Source organism: Saimiri boliviensis, chromosome 3 (assembly GCF_048565385.1).
Source record: "Saimiri boliviensis isolate mSaiBol1 chromosome 3, mSaiBol1.pri, whole genome shotgun sequence".
NCBI lineage: Eukaryota > Metazoa > Chordata > Mammalia > Primates > Cebidae > Saimiri > Saimiri boliviensis.
The window spans coordinates 33922452-33942453 of record NC_133451.1 but is presented as its reverse complement, the minus strand read 5'-3'; the positions used below and the strand labels follow the sequence as shown (position 1 = coordinate 33942453).

The window sequence follows — 20002 nt, the reverse complement described above, 5'->3', positions numbered from 1 at the left end:
AATTTTAACAGGTGCTCACAAAAATAATCTGTCAAACATCCTTGTGGCTTCATTTTGCATTTAGAAGAGCAAGTAATCCAAAGGCATTTAAAATTATTTTTTATTAGGATCGATTTTAGCTGTTGACTGCAGATACAGATTTAGTTTAAAGTGTATCTATCATAATTCTTTTAGTAGCATGGGTGCACATACACACACTCACACACTTTTAAAATTATTCAGTTATTTTGAATAAAGGCAAATATTTTAACTCATTGACTATAAGTTTTCCCATGCAGAGAAGTTTCTTTATAAATTCTATATAATAAAATTAATCAATTCCTAAGTAAAGAGTAAATATTTCTTCTTTAGCACTGTATTATATCAAGAACATGTTTTAGCATACAACTTCTAGAGAGTTCTACCAATCACGCTGGTTCAAATAAAAAAGAATTGCAGTATACTTCCTGCTAAAGAGTGGCAATAATCTAACATTTTTATGAAGACAGATCTTAATTGAAGTAAATTTAAATTGAAATTTTAATTGGAAAGGAATTTTTACATTGTCACATCAAGATTTCATTCAATTTAAGCTAGTGCCAGATAGGTAATTTCCCCCATTTATTTTGAGGGTATTCACTTTCTTAAAGATAATTCTCCAATTTATAAAAACAATAATATAATATTTTAATCTTATTGACACTGGTGAATACTGTGATTAACTAGATATATGTTTTGTTCCACAATTATAGTGTACATCTACTTGAAAGTAATAAACCAATTTCATTTATTGGAATGAAATTTCAGTCATGATTATGAATCTATTTGGAGAAAAAGAGAATTGTTTAAGCAGCCATGCAGAGAGTATTTAACTGAAAAATGCATACATTTGCTGTGACTCATTTACCCCTTTTAGATAAATTCAACTCAATTTTAAACATTTGTTTTTGTGTGTCACAGAAAATTTGAACTGCAAAGAGGTATGGCAAGGCATATCTGGGCACTTATTATGAAATTTGTCTTTCATGGAAAAAGGACACAATTTCAGCAAAAACAAAATGAATTGTAAGTTTCTTTATATTTGGTAGTATTTTCATTAATAGAGGGACAAGCTCTTACAATATATCTCATGGCCCTCTCCTGAGTACTAAATGTTTGACAAGATTCTTGCAAGTTTTAGCTGTAGAAAAAATAAAATTCTGCCTAAGAGGCCTGAAGATTAAATACGGGAATTAAAGGCTGTGATATAAAAACTATACATTAAAAAGAGACTTGTCTTATTTGTGTCCTTTTTTGCCAAAAGCTTAACTTAATCAGTACAAAAATAAAAGATAAACTATTTCCCTGGTTTAACATAGATGGGGAAAATGGTAAGAGGGTGTTTTCTTTCTTAAGTGATAAAAAGACAGGCTGCAATGTGATGCAAGATATTTGCCAGCATATATAACTCTCAAAAGCTTCTGTCTAGAATATATAAAGTGTTCCTATAAATCAATAAGATACAGAAAACTGAATAGAAAAATGAACAAAAACATATAGAAGTTTTGTAAAAGAAACTCTTTAAATGTCTGATAGGCTGATAAACATAACAAGTGTTAAAGCATCACTAGTAATTATATATAAAATAAATACGTGTATATCATATATATAATAACTATATGTATATGTAGAGAGATACATGTTTCTGATTTGTATCAAAAAGTGTCCTTAATTCTATCTAGTCATGTCCTTATTATTTTTTGTTTTTCTAGTATTTTCAAATTTATAAAAGCTCATGTGCTTCAGCTATGCTATTTTAATTTAATTTAATTGATTCATTTTTTTGAGACATAGTCTTGCTCTCTTGCCAGGCACCAGGCTACAGTGCAGTGGTGCGATCTCAGCTCACTGCAACCTCTGCTTCATGGGTTCAAGCAATTTTCCTGCCTTAGCCTCCCTAGTAGCTGGGACTACAGATGTGTGTCATCACACCCAGCTAATTTTTATATTTCAGTAGAGACGGGGTTTCACTATGTTGGCCAGGATGGTCTCAATCTCTTGACCTTATGATCCACCCATCTCAGACTCCCAAAGTGCTGGGATTACAGGTGTAAGCCACTGTGCCTGGCTGCTATTTTTATTTTTGTATTTTATTTATTATTGTTTAAATATACTTTAAGTTCTGAAATATATGTGCAGAACATGCAGGTTTGCTACACAGGTATAAATGTGCCATGGTGGTTTGCAACACTCATCAACCTATCATCTACATGAGGTATTTCTCTAAACTCTATCCCTCCCTTAGCCCCCCACCCCCTGACAGGCCCTGGTGTGTGATGCTCCTCTCCCTGTGTGTTTATGTTCTCATCATTCATGCCCACTTATGAGTGAGAACATGTGGTGTTTGGTTTTCTGTTCCTGTGTTAGTTTGCTGACAAGGATGATTTCTAGCTTCATCCATGTCCCCGCAAAGGAACGAACTCATCTTCTTTATGGCTGCATAATATTCCATGGTGTATATGTGCCAAATTTTCTTTATCCCCCCACCCCCTGACAGGCCCTGGTGTGTGATGTTCCTCTTCCTGTGTGTTTATGTTCTCATTGTTCACTCCCACTTATGAGTGAAAACATGTGGTGTTTGATTTTCTGTTCCTGTGTTAGTTTGCTGACAAGGATGGTTTCCAGCTTCATCCATGTCCCTGCAAAGGAAATAACTCATTTTCTTTATGGCTGCATAGTATTCTATTGTGTATATGTGCCAAATTTTCTTTATCCAGTCTATCATTGATGGGCACTTGGGTTGGTTCCAAGTCTTTGCTATTGTGAACAGTGCTGCAATAAACATATGTGTGCCTGTGTCTTTATAATAGAATGATTTATAATCCATTGGGTATATACTCAATAATAGGATTGATGGATCAAAAGGTATTTCTGGTCCTAGATACTTGAGAAATCACCACACTGTCTTCCACAATGGTTGAACTAAGTTTCACTTTCACCAACAGGGTAAAAGCATTCCTATTTCTCCACATCCTCTCCAGCATCTGTTGTTTGTTGTCTTTTTAATGACTGCCATTCTAACTGGCATGAGATAGTATCTCATACCTCATTGTGGTTTTGATTTGCATTTCTCTAATGATGTGATGATTGGCTTTTCTTCACAGGTTTATTGGCCACATCAATGTCTACTTTTGAGAAATTTTATTCATATCCTTCACCCACTTTTCGCTGGGGCTGTTTGTTTTTTTTTTCCTGTAAATTTTGTTAAGTTCCTTGTAGATTCTGGATCTTAGCCCTTTGTCAGATGAAAAGATTGCAAAAATGTTTCCCCATTCTGTAGGTTGCCTGTTCATTCCGATGATAACTTCTTTTGCTCTGAAGAAGCTCTTTAGTTTAATTAGGTCTCATTTGCTAATTTTGGCTTTTTTTTTTTTTGGTCATTGCTTTTGGTGTTTCAGTCATGAAGTCTTTGCCCATGCCTATGTCCAAAATGCAATTGCCTAGGTTTTTTTCTAGGGTTTTTATGATTTTAGGTCTTACCTTTAAGTCGTTAATCCATCTTGAATTAATTTTTGTATACCATGTAAGGAAGGGATCCGGTTTCAGTTTTCTGTACATGGCTAGTCTGGTTTCCCAACACTATTTATTAAATAGGGAATCCTTTTTCCATTGCTTGTTTTGTCAGGTTTGTCAAACGTTAGATTGTTGTAGATTTGTGGAGTTATTCCTGAGGCCTCTGTTCTGTACCATTGATCTATGTCTGTTTTGGTATCAACACCATGCTGTTTTGGTTACTGTAGCCTTGCAGTATAGTTGAAGTCAATTAGCATGATGCCTCCAGTTTTGTTCTTTTTGCTTAGGATTCTCTTAGCTATACAGGTTTTGTTTTGGTTTCATATGAAATTTAAAGTAGTTTTTTATAATTCTTTGAAGAAAGTCAATGGTAGCTTAGATGAGACCAAAGTTATGCTATTTTTATCAAGACTAAGAATGTTTCTTAGGTAGAGTATATGGCCCTGAAACAAAACTTTTCAAGAAGCCCATAGGTATAGATTATTAAAGTAATGAGTTTCTAGCTGATCGATTCCAAGTTGTATTAGACGTGAAATGCACAGGCCTGAAAATGTGTTTTCAGTTGAGAGACCATGCACAGTCTCTTTTCTCACCTCAGCTTTCACAACTATGCCACCCTACTGTGTAGAAGAAAGATCTATAGCTCTCAATTAAATGAGCTTTATTATAATGTGTTTCTCTGTTTTTGAAGGCCGCAAACCAAGGAGCAAATTAAAAGTCAATCTTTATGTGAGTAAAGACTTCTTTAATCAAAGAACATATTAAATAATCAAGGGAGCTTTTTATCTTTCAGTTTCTAAAGACTAAACCTCATATTAAAATCAAAGTATATTGGCCCATGATAAAGTTTTATCTGTATATTAAATTCATGGTGATATATTCTTAGAATTAGAATTGAAAAGTAAAATGGTTGTTATTAAAAATGAGTATTATAATGTTGAAGCAAATAATAAAATGATATATTTTCTAATGAAAAGTAAGGTATATTTTTGCTTTTTGGCAAGAAAATATACCTTTCACAACTAAATTTTGTGCTGTAATTTTCAATGAATTGAATGAGGTAACCTATAACCACAATATTTCAAGGTAATTATATTGAAATCATTTATTTATTTATTTATTTTTAACTTTCAAAAAAAACTTAATTATTCAATGAACACACAATATAATTTCCAGTGATTACAACCTATTTGTTGTATAGAACCAAAAAAGCTACAAGGAAACATTTTTAAAATCTTTTTTTCAGGCTGAAGAAATGGTTTAATCCATTTTTAAGAAATCTCACGAGATGTTCTGTTGGGATTAAAAATAGACACAGGTTGGGGTGAGATAGCATGGGGAGAAATGCCAGATATAGGTGAAGGGGAGGAAGGCAGCAAATCACACTACCACGTGTGTACCTAAGCAACAATCTTGCATGTTCTTCACATCTACTCCAAAACCTAAAATGCAATTAAAAAAAAACAAAGAAGCTAGCAGAGAGGCAGGTGAGCAGCAACATAACAGACTCCATCCCTTCTGTCTGTTTTCTGTGGACACTCAAAATGTAAAAGCAAGTAAGATGGGGGTGGTTAACCAAATCTTTTGGTCCAAGGAATAAAATTTCTTTCTTTTTTTTTTTTTTTTTTCTTCCTGAGACAGAGTTTCGCTCTTGTTACCCAGGCTGGAGTGCAATGGCGATCTCGGCTCACCGCAACCTCTGCCTCCTGGGTTCAGGCAATTCTCCTGCCTCAGCCTCCTGCGTAACTGGGATTACAGGCACACACCACCATGCCCAGCAGATTTTTTGTATTTTTAGTAGAGACAGGATTTCACCACGTTGACCAGGATGGTCTCGATCTCTTGACCTTGTGATCCACCCGCTTTGGCCTCCCAAAGTGCTGGGATTACAGGCGTGAGCCACCGTGCCCGGCCAAGGAATAAAATTTCTTTAAAAAAATTTAAAATGTCAAAACCTGCCATAGTAAGATATTAGAACGGCATGTATATCATCATCAGGGGCTGGGAATTGTACCATCACAAGCAATTAATTTGGATTTCCTGAATAGCTGCTCTCGTCAAATCTACATGATTCTGAGTTCATCCTAACCGTCTGCAATCCAAGCGAAGTCATGTTTCATGTGGCCATCCTAGTCTGGAAAATAATCTATTACTAACCTAGTACAGTTATATAGAGAACGTGCACTTCCAGCACCAGTGCAGATTACAACAGGCATTCTCTACCTGGACTAATGATTGGATTTCATTTCTAAAACATACCACAGCTTCCAAACACTAAAATACACAAAGCCTCCTTGCTTGTACGGTAAACAAATCAGAAGAGCATTTATCAGGAACGGACAGGTCAGGCCTCACAGGTACTGGGCGGTAATCGCAAATGCTTGCTCTGCAAGATGGCTTCCATTAACCTGAAGCTTTGGGTTTACTGTGTTTAGCAAACAACTCATCACTTTTATCTGCTGCCATTGAATCATCCAACAATCTGCTTCCCTCTGGATCCATCTTAGAAAGTTCTCGAAATGCTTCATCCCCAACAAAGCAAATTTCATGTCCATCAGGGTCGGCCAGAATGACCACCTGCACTGTTGCTTTCCCAGGGGTATCCAGGCTCACCAGGGGCGTCAGAATCTTCTGCTTCTCCCTTTTCATCAAATCTTCTAAGCCTGGTAACTCTTTCTGGGGGCAAGAGAAGGCAATTCTTCCAAATGCTGCTGCATGGTCCACCACACCCTTCATGCCCTGTAGCTCCAGCTTACACTGGTTATCAGCATAGCCCAGCAAAGCCCTTTGCTTTTCTTAATCTTTTTCATAAATTTTCATGCCTAGTAGATTACACCAGTAGTTCAAGGACTTCTGAAGATCAGACACTGCTAGAGTTACTTTTACTATAGGATCTGACTGAGGTGGGCTGCAATTCTGCAAATAGAACTTATATCCTCCTGGGGCCTCGGTTTCAAAAACACCTTCTGCAACTTCTGTCAGCGGCCACCCCAGCTTCCTGGCATTGCTGACAGCCTGGCTAGAAGCGAGTGTGAGACCCATAAAGTCATTGCCAAGCTTGTAGTCTCCGATGCCATAATTTTAAGTCAGTTCTGCAACAAAATGGTCATCCTCAGGCCCAAATCCCACCATTGTTTTACTCCATTTCCCATCATAAGGCCCATTACAGGCAGCTTTGCAGCCTTCTTCAAATTCCTCATGCCGCAGAACCTTCATCCCCAGGACGTCCCGGTAGAAACGCGCCGTCTGGAAGCGATTTCCCACTTTGAAAACGAAATGCAGAGCTCTGCGAGCAGCCATGACTCCTGCCGCGCTCAGCCGTCACCCGCGCGGCAGCCGAAATCATTTATAAAATATATCTTATAAAATTATTTATGATGAAGTATTTAAAATAACAATATTTTACAGTATTTTTAGGTTAAAAAAGCTGCCTTCAATTTAAAGAGTCATTTGCTTGATAGTAGTCAATAACTTTGTAACAATGACTTGATAATAAATCTTTTGAAACTGGGAGAATTCAAAGTTTTAGATTTTACCAAAATTAGAATATGACAATTACAATTTCATATTATATTTTACATGATTTTTGGCATGTAACAAAAAATTAAAAGAAGTAAATAATAAACATTATAAAACGACACTTTTAATTCCAATCTACTTAATTATATGAACATAGTTTATTTCTTTTGCATCCACATATACCAAAATAGTGAATAAAACTGATAATTAACCTTTATTCATCTATCAATATCATTAATTCATATATATGAGCTACACAGAGAGGAGTAACACATTACTCTCATTTTCTAACTATTTAATGCATTTCAGAATATTTTTATTTAATAAACATGTTAAAAGTTATTTACTGTCATTAGTTTGTCAATTGTGCATTAATACATGTGCACTAAAAGAATTATATTTAAATAACACAGTATTTTAAACATTTCTTCTTGTGTGTCACAAAAAATTTAAACTGCAAGAAACTATTACAAAGCATACCTGGAAACTTAATATGAAGTTTATCTGCCATGTATATGTTTTCTTGAATACTCTTTCATGGCTTATGTTAGAGACAAACTATCATGGTGCGTAGATTTAATTCATACTTTTAAATATGAGATGTGTGTGTGTGCGTGTGTTTTTATTTCAAAATGCCACCATTTGGCTTCCAACTCTGATATGGTTAAGATCCTGCTGGACCCAACTCTCCCGTATTTAACAATTATAAATGCTTGACTAAATTCAAAAATCAAATTAACTTATGACATTTAAGAGTATACAAAAGTTGACAGATTCTGAAGGTGAGCCAAAACTTGGAAGCAAGAGAAAAGAGACAACTAATAGAGACAATTAAGCCAAAAGTTGCCTCTTTGGAAAAATTAATAACGATAATTAAAAAGAAAAAACACATGTAAGCAGGTGAACCAAAAAAAAAAAAAAAAAAAAAAAGCAGTATGTAATTTGCCAATGTCAGGAAGAAAAGATATGAGAATGTAAAGATATATCTTCATGGATCTGACTGATATTAAAGTAGTAGATTTCTGTGATAGCTACTTTATAAAAACAAATTCACCAACATAGAGGATAAACACATTTTTAAAAAACTACAAGTTAGCAAAACCTGGCATAGAATAAAATACAAAATACATTTATAGTGTAGGGGAGCCTAAATATCCCCTGTACCCATAAGAGTTTTTAAAGAAACAAATTGATACAGGATAACAGGAGAAAAGCAAGCAAGTTGCATTAATTTTTCATATACATCTTCACAAAAGAGTGAACACCCAAATAAATGATCAAAGCAAAAAGCTTTTATACTTTATAGACAAAAAGTAATAAATTTTGTGAAAAAAAAAATGCTGAAAGAGAGCATTCCGGTCTAAGGGAAATAAATTCCAGAGGAATCATTAGTAGATATACAAAAGGTTGTGAAGTTGACAGAATATAAAAGTTATTTTAGGAAATTTACTTGTACAGATCCATTGCTGTATCAATTATCAGTCACTGGTAGTAAGAATTATCTCCTCAAAATAATCAGTGAACCAGGTTGAGGTAATTTGGTGTGTTATAACCCTAAATTCCTGAATAGCATGATCTCAATACAGACATGAAATTTGTTGTTTAAGACATTCTGAGAAGGAAAGCTCCAGGTACATATGGTTTCACTGGTGATTCTATTAAGACTAAGGCATAAATAAGGAATGTCATATATAATCTTTGTTGGAAAAAAAAGAGAGAACACATCTCAACTGAAAAAGATATTCTACTAAAAAAATAAAAAGAGAGGAATAATGACAGAAAATTACACATCAATATCCATCATAAATATCTACATAAAATACTTAAAAACATATCAGCATATTAATTAAATTAGGCAATATAAAAATATTTTGAAGAAACACATTTACTAAGTAAGATTTATCCCTAGAATGTAAGGTTACTTTAGCACCTGTAAATCAATCTATGTAATTTGACATTTTGATATAATAAAAGATAAATACCATAAAATTAAAATAGATACAGATAGCAAATTTGACAAAATAAAAATCCATACATGCTAGAAACAGTGAGCAAACTAAAAGTAGAATAAACTCTTCAAAATCTGACAGAAAACAAAAATCATCTACAGAATATCAATATGTGATCTACATGTAAGAAGCGGGGAGTTATGCTTCACCTTCCTGAGGATGGAGAATCTACATCATTGGTTTGAAATTCTTCTATTTTTGAGATTTATCAGTTCTTTCCCATTATTTATTTATTCAACCTTGTATTATATCAGTATGAGAACATGGATACCTATTTTATATTTTGGGATATAATCCAATACTATTATTTTATTTATTATGGCTGACATTATTCCAGCTTTAGCCATTAGGAATTATTTTCATTTGGCTTCTGTTCTGTGTCTCTTTGATACACCCCCATCATTCTTTTTCTTTTCAAATGGATTTCCTTACTTTCTCACACTACAAGATGATACAGGTTTATCTACTATATTTCCTGACTCAGTCACAGAATAAACTACTTCTCCAAGGAGCTCTGGCTCTTTTTATTGGAGAATTGTATTAAAACCAAGATTACTTGTGCTTGTTACTACTAGAGTCACTGCTCTTAGGCCCCCTCAGGTGACAAAGCTATATACTTAGGTATTCTCTGAGTCTATAAGTATTTTCATAAATTTGACATTCTCTTTAAATTAATCCTTAATGATACTTTATCATTTTTATCAGTGCTAAATTTTCTTAATACAAAAATTAGAGAGTGGTTGAACACACTTTCAGGGCAAAATATTTGCTGTTTATTTCTGTCTCTACATCATAGGTTAGTTTTTATTTTCCTAATGTTTGTGTCTGTTCTAGGATGCACTGTATTGTTTATGAAGTCTGATCTTAGCATTAATTGTCCTTCACCTAATTTTAGTGCTTAATCGTATATTTTCTAATTTTTTGCATTTGTAACTACATTGTACTAAATATATTGTAAATGTTATGAAGACGCAACCTACCTTACATTTAGTTACAGTCTCCAATACATCCAACATTGAATTTCAGAAAGGGTAAGTTGCTCTTGAGCTCTTTCTCTCTTGCCAAATAAGAATTTATCTATCATTTCTTTATCTGGATTAAACACACCACACCACACACACACACATACACACACACACACACACACACACACACACAATAATTAAAAAAAATAAATTGATTGGATGTATTTTCTCCATATTTGTGTTAACTAGAGGTGACAGCCATGTGAAATCCGGCAACACTGTGAGTATTCTAGTTAGAAAAAAAAATTGTTTGTTTTGAATCCCTAAAAGATTCACTTATGGTAGAGTAGTAACGAATATCTGTTGAATTATTGTTGAACGAATAACTGAATATTGAAAAAAATAAGTAAATGTGAAGGAAACAATATAATTGTTTATGTGCTCTCTTGACTGATTGATAGACTGATTCACAAATTGGTTATAGGTTTTCTCCACTATTTTTTTTTTTTTTCACTTGGAATCACCCATTCTGGATGTCTTGTTATTTTGCTTATTTTTAATTTCACTGACATTTGGAGTTTCCCTAGATAAGTTGATATTCTTCTTTACTATAATTCCTTCACTTTTAGGGATATAGAGATGCCTAAACTGTGGTACATCCATGAATTGTGAGTGGGAAAGAAATTTCTGAATTTGTCCTTTTACTTTTTTGAATGACAAAAACATGAGTTTAGTCTCTGTCACTTGTTTGGGTACAAAAATGATCACTAGCAGCTGGCAAGTGGCTGCCAGCTGTCCACTGTATCTAGGCCCTTAGCACATCATCACTCTGACCGATGCCTACATGTAAAACTAAGTTCACAGGCTTGTATTGAATTTCAGTATCATGCTTTCTGGTAAGAAAGCTTATGGCCCTTGGAAAAGATCTGTCACTGATTAAGTATACTAGTCAAACTTACATTTACCAAACAAAGCAAGCCTCCTGTGTGCTACTGACAAGATAGACAATTTTGAAAAACATAAAGAGCCTCAGGGGTACCTATAAAAGTATTGTCCCAAACCTATTCATTATATAATTCCATGTACCCAATTTGCCACAGACAAATTTGCCATTTGTAAAGTTAATGGCAAATTTTCTTTTTATTAGAGCATTATGCAGTTGCATATTCAATGATATAAATAACCTATATTCACCATTAAAAAGCCTACAGGAGTTTTCAAAATGTTTACCCCTAACTAGGATGATTTTTAGTGTATCTTTCCAGTCTATCTGCTAGAACAAATTGCTAGGATCATTTTAAATTCTCAGAATATTATTGAATATTTTCATGCCTGAGTTTGTATTGCCAAGCATACCACATAAAAATCAGCTCATTAGACAGATTAGACTTCCTTACTTTGAAATTCATTTTCTTAGCTGGAGGAATGGTTCAAGACCCCTAAATATAATCCTTCTCAGTCAAGAAAATATTACTCTGAGTAAAACAACATTGATTTATGTTCTGTTTTAGATTTCTAAGTTTCTTACCTAAAATGCCATAGCCGTAATATAATTTAAAGATGAATTGGTTTAGACAGTGTCAGAATAGCTGCTACTTAATGATGGACTCCTTCCAATTCTCAGACTGATTTTATTTTATAAGGAAACACTAGTGAGATAGTTATAATTTTTAGAATCCTAAGCCAAATCACAACTCAGAGTATTTATCTTTCATTACTTTTCAGCAACATCAGAAAATATTTAGTGTTTCCTATTTCTTTAAATGGCTAATTTGGTTATAGAACACCTTCTCACACTCATAATTTTCATGAAAATGAAATTCTGAAGGCCTTGGATACCCACAGAGTCTTCCATTATTTAGCATGTATAGCACTTCAAACTCATTTTCTCATATTGTCAACCTTTCTCACCACCTCTGTCCACACTGCTTTTCTTGTTCTTTACAGAATATGAGACAGGGTTTCACTCTGTCGCCTATCACTGGAGACTCCACCTAGAGTCAAAATATATCTTGGGTATTAAGTTTCCAACACATGAAGTTTGGGGGATGCATTCGTCACCGTGACATACAACATAATTAAACTGAACTAAAAAACGCTTATAAGAGTTGAAATTTTCTCTTTCCAGTATTCTGCATAAATATTATCAACACTAAATTTGGGAAAATTAATGTTACCATAAGTAAATAATATCATTAGCAAACTCATTAATGCAAAGTACATTAAGACAGCACTAATGTCGAATATTATGTAATTGAAACATTTTCTGTGCATATTCATAAAATAGTAAATGAATATTAACTATTCTCACTAACAGTACAACTTAGATTAAGAAAAGTATTGGGAAAAAAGTAGTTTTTCAAAGAACTGAGAAAACAGCACACTGGAAAATGATATTCAGAATAGTAAATGCATTATTTTAAGCAAATAAAGTGTCATATGATTCTACAGAATGAGATATAAAAATAAAATCCTAAGGTCCCCATCACACAAGAAAACCCTGTTGTCAAAACCTTAAAACTGAATTTCCAAGCATGACGAAATGAAACTTTGAATAAACTTTCTTTTGGCCCCTCTATCACTAATACAATTACACTTACTCCACTGAGGGTTAAAGAAAAGCCAGCCCTTTTCAAAGATTCAGTCAACTGCTGAATGCTTCTCCCTTTGGTGGTTTTGGCAAACAACTGACCAACATTTCTTCCTGATAAGAAACCACTGACCATGGATTGTTCTCTCCAGCCTACAGAGGATGCACAGATTTTCTGTCCTGTTTCACCTTGTCTTAGTCCATTTTCCTACTGCTGTGAAGAAATAACTAAGACATGGTAATTTATTTTTAAAAAAGAAAGAAAGAAAAAGAAGAAGAAGAAGTTTAAGTCAGGCACATTGGCTCACACCTGTAATCCCACCACTTAGGGAGGCAGAGGCAGGTGGATCATGAGGTCAAGAGATCGAGACTATCCTGGGCAACATGTTGAAAACCCATCTGTACTGAAAAACAATTAACTGCGCATGGTGGCATGTGCCTGTAGTCCCGGCTACTTGAGAGGCTAAGGCAGGAGAATCACTTGAACCCAAGACCTGGAGGTTGCAGTGAGCAGAGATTGCACCACTGCACTCCTGACAACAGAGTGAGATTCTGTCTTAAAAAAAAAAAAAAAAAAAAAAAAAAAAAAAAAAAAAAGTTTAATGAACTTACAGTTCCACATGACTGAGGAGGCCTTACAATCATGGCAAAAGATGAAGAAGGAACAAAGGGATGTCTTACATGATGGCAGGCAAGAGAGCATGTACAGGGGGAACTGCCCTTTATAAAACCATGAATCTCATGAGACTTATTCACTATCACAGGAATAGCATGAGAAAAACCTGCTTCCATGATTCAGTTACCTCCCACTCTGTCCCTCCCATTACACATGGGGATAATGGGAGCTACAATTCAAGATGAGACTGGGATGGGGTCACAGCCAAACCATATCACACCTTCAAATTGTCTGTTTCTCACTTCTAGCCAGCATCTGTGCTTCCCAGTTTGCCAGAATGATCATTCTGCAGGCTGAAACCTTTTATAAGAAATAAAGCTCTTCTTTATAAATTTATGAACCTTACCATTCTTCAGTCTATATGACTGGTGATGAGGTTAGGATCAGTGGATAAGCCAGGGTTTCTCCAGGGTGATCAGAAGTCAATGCACAGCTGTTTTGCTTATCTCACTTGAAGAAAGCCAGATAAGTTTCCCCAAATTTGGGATCTTCCACTTTTAAATTAAAGATTTTTAGAGGCCTTATTTCTCTACACTCATTCTATTCTTTTCTTTCTAATTTATTCCCAGTTCCTTCCCTGCTTCTGGGTTTCCTCCATCTGGATACCAGAGTGAAAGTCTCTGCCTGTGTTTGCAGAGAAGGAAGGACGGGTGGTGGGTCAGTCCATTCAGACTCAGCTAATACATAAAGTTTTCTGAGAATACTTATATTTATTTAGGACACTCAAAGGGACTCCTAGTTAAAATGAATGTTGTTATGGGGAACATTTCTTCTCAAAGGGACTCCTAGTTAAAATGAATATTGTTATGGGGAACGTTTCTTCTAAGGGAAACAGTCATTGATCAGCCACCATCACAAACTCCAGCAGCTTACATATTTAAGAATGAAGAGTAGACCAAATATTTTAGGACACTTAATAGTGTCATGGGTAGCCTTAAAAATTCTCTTGACTAAAGAACAAAACCCTAAGCTGAAATAAAGTTAAAATTCCTGTACAACCAAGTAACCCATTTATAATTCCATGCCAGATTAAAGATGGAGGCTGCTCCATTTTGTACTCTGCTCGTTCATATTCCCAATTAGGGAATCAGGCCCTTTGGGTTTCATATTTATGCGTCTCTTACCATTTACTGATTTCTTTGCCTTCTATAGACAACTTTTGATTTCCTGTATTCTTCCACCTTTGGGTGCATAAAGGGCTTTTGGGCCACTGCACATAGATGGTCAGCTAAAAAGCTGAGACCCTAGAGAACATGGCCAAATAGAAATGTGAGTTGTGCTCCATTTGTGGCTCATAAAACTTTTGTTTCATTCAGCTGCCTTTGCAGCGACTCCGGATCTTGTGAGGACTGCACTGAACTTTGGAGACATCTCAAGTATCCTTGGTCAATTCATGACCTTCGTTAAGGGTTACTGGTTTCACTTGGGAGGGTAGGAGAGTTCGTTTGATAAAGAAATCCAAAAGCCAAAAACAGCTGTTTGTAATGGCTAAAAGCTGGTAGGAGATTTGAGATATAGAGATTTGACAGAATTTCTTAAAAAACATCTCTATGGTCAGAAGTCAGATAGATAGATAGATAGATAGATAGATAGATAGATAAATAGATAGACAAACAATGTTTCTGTGTGTTGCACACGAATGCAAATTTCATTTTTTGAGGAAATTTTGTTATTTTTATCTTTTTGATTCTGCTTTTGGAATTTTTTTTTTTTTTTTTTTTTTCAGTAAACATGTTGCAGGACGAGCTGCGGACGAAACCCCTTAGACACCAAAGTGAGGAAGGAAGGGACTTTATTCTGCCGTGGAGCCTCGGCAGGCTTGCAGCTCAAAAACCACGCTCACTAAAGAGCAGTTCCTTCCCCTTTTTAAGAGCTTGCAACTCTAAGGAGGACGCAGAGACAAACTGTGTTATGGCCCATTGGCTGGACATTTGACCTGATAGTCTCCTCATTTGCTGATTTGTTAATTCATATTTGGCACGCACGGGAAAGAAGAAAGGGGAAGGGTTACAGCAAACTTAGAGAAGTCGAACAAAGGCAGTTGATCATTTTGTGACAGATACAACTTTAAGGGGAGTGGGTTGGGCAAATGCGGAGTACGTGACTAAAGGCAGATTCTTGGGCAACAGGAGGAACATTTCTTTGCTATAGTCTCAAAGTTTATAGCTAACACAGCCACCAGTCTCAGTGGGTGAGGGGGTATCTGTTAACCATCAGGCACAGCTGAGGCAGGGTCAGTGGCGCCAGGTAATCACCTGACTGCTGACTTCATCTTATCATTTTAATCTTTTACTTTCTTCTCTAACAACCAACAGGTGGGAGAGAAATGGCTTCTCTCCTCCAAACAGCATGCAGGGAGAAATCTCCTCAAACAGAAATCTCCTTTTAAAAAATGATGTGCTTGTTAAGTCCTCCAAATATGGCAGCACTATTATCAAGCTATTATAAACCCTGTGACCCACACATACACCTCCAGATGGCCTCCTGGAGCCTGAAAGTCTGAAGCAACAGGAAAATTTCAAAGAAAAAGAACAACAGGTTTCTGTTCCAGCCAATCGATCAACCCACCCAGCCGACAACAACCAACCCCGAATTGTAACTTTCCATTCAATACCCTAGCCTATAAACCCTGCTCTGCCCCATACCCCCATGCTGACTCCCTTTTGGACTCAGCCTGCTCACACCCTAGTGAATAAACAGACTTGTTGCTCACACAAAGCCTGTTTGGATTGCTTCTTCAATCAGATTCACATGTAACATTTGGTGCTGAAACCCAGGAAAGGTGAACTCCTCTGGGAGCTCAGTCCCCTATCCCCACTCTACTTCCTTGAAAAGACTATCCTTGACCTTGGTACCTCAGGCCCACCTGTGAAAGCCCCACCTTTGTCTTTAGATCAGGTAAATAATCTCCATTTCTCTTTAAACCTTTCCTCTTCCTAAATAGAGACAGTGACGACACCTCCTATCCGTGTTTCAAGAAGTCTAACATTGGTCATGGACTCTCCTTGGGAAGACAGTCTTCCCTTGGTGTCTGGTCAACAGCGGGGATGCCTGCCTTGGCCTTTCACCAATTGTGCAGCCCAGGACTCAGTTGGGGATGCCTGCTGGGGATCCTAGTGGTTGCTCTCCTCCTCATCTATATCTTTATCTCCAGCCCTGTCTAGTCTATCATGGGCAACCTACTGCCTCCATCCCTCCCTCTTCCCCTCTGGCCTGTGTCCTCAAAAACCCGAAACCCCTTCAACTGTCACCTGATCTAAAGCCTAAATGTCTAATTTTCTTCTGTAATATGGCTTAGCCTCTGTATAAATTAGACAGTGGCTCCCAGTGGCCAGAAAATGGCATTTTTGATTTCTGTATTTTGCAAGACTTGCACAATTTTTGTCATAGAGTGGACAAATGGTCTGAAGCGCCCTACGTCCAGGCATTTGTCACACTCCAATCCCTCCATAACCTCTGCTCTCAGTGTGACCCATTGCAAATTCTTCTTCTCTCCCTTCCATCTGCCACTCCCACCTCTGCTAGAAACAGTGAATCCTCCTTGTCCATGGGCCCTTCTGATCTCTCTCCTCCCTGCCTCCTTCCCCTGAGCCTTCCTTCTTTTCCTCTGCTCACAACCCACCTTCTCATACCCCTCCCATCACCAACCCACCTCATACCTGGTTCAGCTTACAGTTTGGTCCTGCAGCTAACTCCCCCGCTCCTGTCCAACAATTTCCCCTTTGTGAAGTGGCAGGAGCTGAAGGAATACTCCGGGTGCACATTTATTTTTCTCTGTCAGACCTCTCCCAAATCAGTCAGTGTCTAGGCTCTTTCCTTCCACACTCCACCAAATATATACAAGAATTTCAATACTGAGCCCAGTCTCATAATCTCACATGGAGTGATTTAAATGCCATCCTTACTTCTACTCTCACCCGTGAGGAACGAAAACGGATTTGGACCTTAGCTCAGTTTTACACTGATGATCACCGGTGCCTGAAGCCTGGCCTTCATGAGGACTCTCAGTAGGACTACCAGGCAGGGTGCCCTGGCATAGCCAGATGAGAGTACTTGATCTCCCGTCTAGTTGAAGGGCTTCAGATGGCTGCATACAAGCTGTCAATTATGACAAACTAAAGGAGAACACTCAAAACAAGGATGAAAACCCTGCTCAGTTTATGGTCCATCTAGCTGCCAGCCTCCAATGATATACAGAATTAGAACCTAAAGGGCCAGAAGGCCACCTTATTCTTAATATGCATTTCATCACCCCATCAGCCCCTGACATTAGAAAAAAGCTGTAGAAATTAGAATCTGGCCCTCAAACCCCACAACAGAAATTAATCAACCTCACTTTCAAGATGTTCAACAATAGGGAAGAAGCCACCCAGCGGTAGCGCATCTCAGAACTACAGATGCTTGCCTCTGCCTTAAGACAAACCCCAACCACACCACTGGCTCACAAAGAATTCAAAGCACCCAGATGGCAGCGTCCAGCTGCCCCTCCAGACCTTGCTTCAAGTACTAGAAACCTGACCACTGGGCCAAGGAATACCCACAGCCCAGGATTCCCCCTGAGCCCTGCCCTGCCTGTGTAGGCCCCCGCTGGAAGTCAGACTGTCTGACTCACATCACCATCCCTGGAGCTCCAACAAAAGCCTTTGCAGATCTCCTCAGTCTGGTAGCTGAAGACTGATGCTGCCCAAACATCTCAGAGGCCCCTGGACCATCACGGACACTGAGCTTTGGGCAACTCTGAAGACAGAGGGTAAGTCTATTCACTTCTTAATTGATAAGGAAGCCACCCACTCCACACTGCCCTCTTTTCAAGGACCTGTCTCTTTAGCCTCCATAACTATTGTGGAAATTGATGGCAAGGCTTCTAGGTCTCTCAAGTCTGGTGTCAATTAGGCCAGCAGTCCTTCCCACATTCTTTCCTAATCATCGGCACCTGTCCTGGTCCCTTGTTAGGCCGAGATATCCTACCAAAATTGACCACCTCTCTATCCCTGGGATACAGCCACACCTCATTGCCACCCTCCTTCCCTAACCCATACCTCCCTCAATAGCTCCCTGTATGTCCCCTACCTTAACCCTCAGGTGTGTAGCACCACTTCCCCATCCCTTTCTACAAGTCACTCACTCCTCATCAGCCCCTTAAAACCTAACCGCCATTATCCCCCACAGCACCAGCCCCCCATCTCTGCACAAGCCTTAAAAGACCTAAAGCTTGTTATTATTCACTTACCACAACATGATCTTTTAGTTCCCACTAACTCTCCCTACAACACTCCCATCCTACCCATCCCAAAAGTTCTACAGTTTAGTCCAACACCTTTGCCTTATTAATCAAATAGTGCTTCCCATCCAACCTGTAGTGCCAAATGCCTATACTCTCTTTTCCTCCATACCTTCTTATGACAACCCATTATTCTGTCCCGGACCTCAAAGATGCCTTCTTTGATATGCCTTTGCACCCGTCTTCCCAACCCCTTTTTGCCTTTGCTTGGACTGACCCTGATACCCACCCGTCCCAGCAGTTAAGCTGGACCATTATTCCCCAAGGTTTCCGAGATAGCACTCATTACTTTAGCCAAGCTCTCACCCATGACCTACACTCCTTTCACCCTTCTGCTTCCTAGCTCCTACAGTATGTCAGTGATCTTCTCCTTGGAGCCCCTCTTACGAATCCTCCCGAAAACACACCCTCCTCTTCCTTCAACTTCTAGATTCTAAGGGATACCGAGTATCCCCTTCTAAGGCTCAAATTTCTGCCCCTTCCGTTACCTATCTTAGAATAATCCTCCATCTGCATATAAACACTCTCCCTGCCAACCATGTCTGGTTAATCTCCCAAACCCCAATACCTTCCACTAAAGAACAGCTTCTCTCTTTCCTAGGCATTCGAGAATACTTTCACTTCTGGATACCAGGTTTTGCCCTCCTACCCAAATCACTCTATAGACTCACAAAAGGAAACTTAGCCAACCCCATAGACCCCAAATTCTTCCCCCATTCTTCTTTCATTCTCTAAATAAGGCTTCAGAAACAACCCCTGCACTAGCACTTCCCAACTCCTCCTAACCCTCCTCCCTTCACACCACAGAAGTAAAGGGCTGTGCCATCGTCAGTGTTCTTACACCAGAGCCAGGTCCACTGCCGGTAGCCTTCTTGTCTAAGCAGCCTAACCTCACAGTCCTGGGATGGCCATCATGTTGATACGCCATGGCTATTGCTGTTCTAATACTCCTAGAATCTCTCAAAATTACAGACTATGCCCCACTTACTCCCTACAGCTCTCACAACCTTCCAGGTTTAGTTTCCTCTTCACACTTACTCTCAGCCCCTCGCCTTCTCCAGCTTCATTCACTCTTGATTGAAACTCCCACAGTGACCACTGCTCTTGGACCTGACTTCAAACCAGCCTCTCTCTTAACAGCCAACCCAAATCCTGACCCACATGATTGCATCTCACTAATCCACATAGCATCCTCCTCCTTTCCCCATATTTCTGTCTTCGCAATCCCAGACCCAGACTGCACATGGTTTATTTATGGCAGTTCTTCAAAACCCCACTGCTTGGCACTGGGCAAAGCTGGTTATGCTGTTGTATTCCACTTGTCTATTATTGAGGCTGTCACACTCCCTGCCTCCACCACTTCTCAGCAAGCTGAACTCATTGCTTTAACCCATGCACTCATTCTTGCCAAAGCACTGCATGTTAATATCT

The 20002-nt window shown here is 37.9% G+C and overlaps 1 pseudogene; it reads right to left on the bottom strand.

Annotated features, from left to right (window-relative positions):
- Positions 1-5653: 5653 nt before the first annotated feature.
- LOC101028284 (glyoxalase domain-containing protein 4 pseudogene) lies at positions 5654-6862 on the bottom strand (annotated as a pseudogene).
- Positions 6863-20002: the final 13140 nt, after the last annotated feature.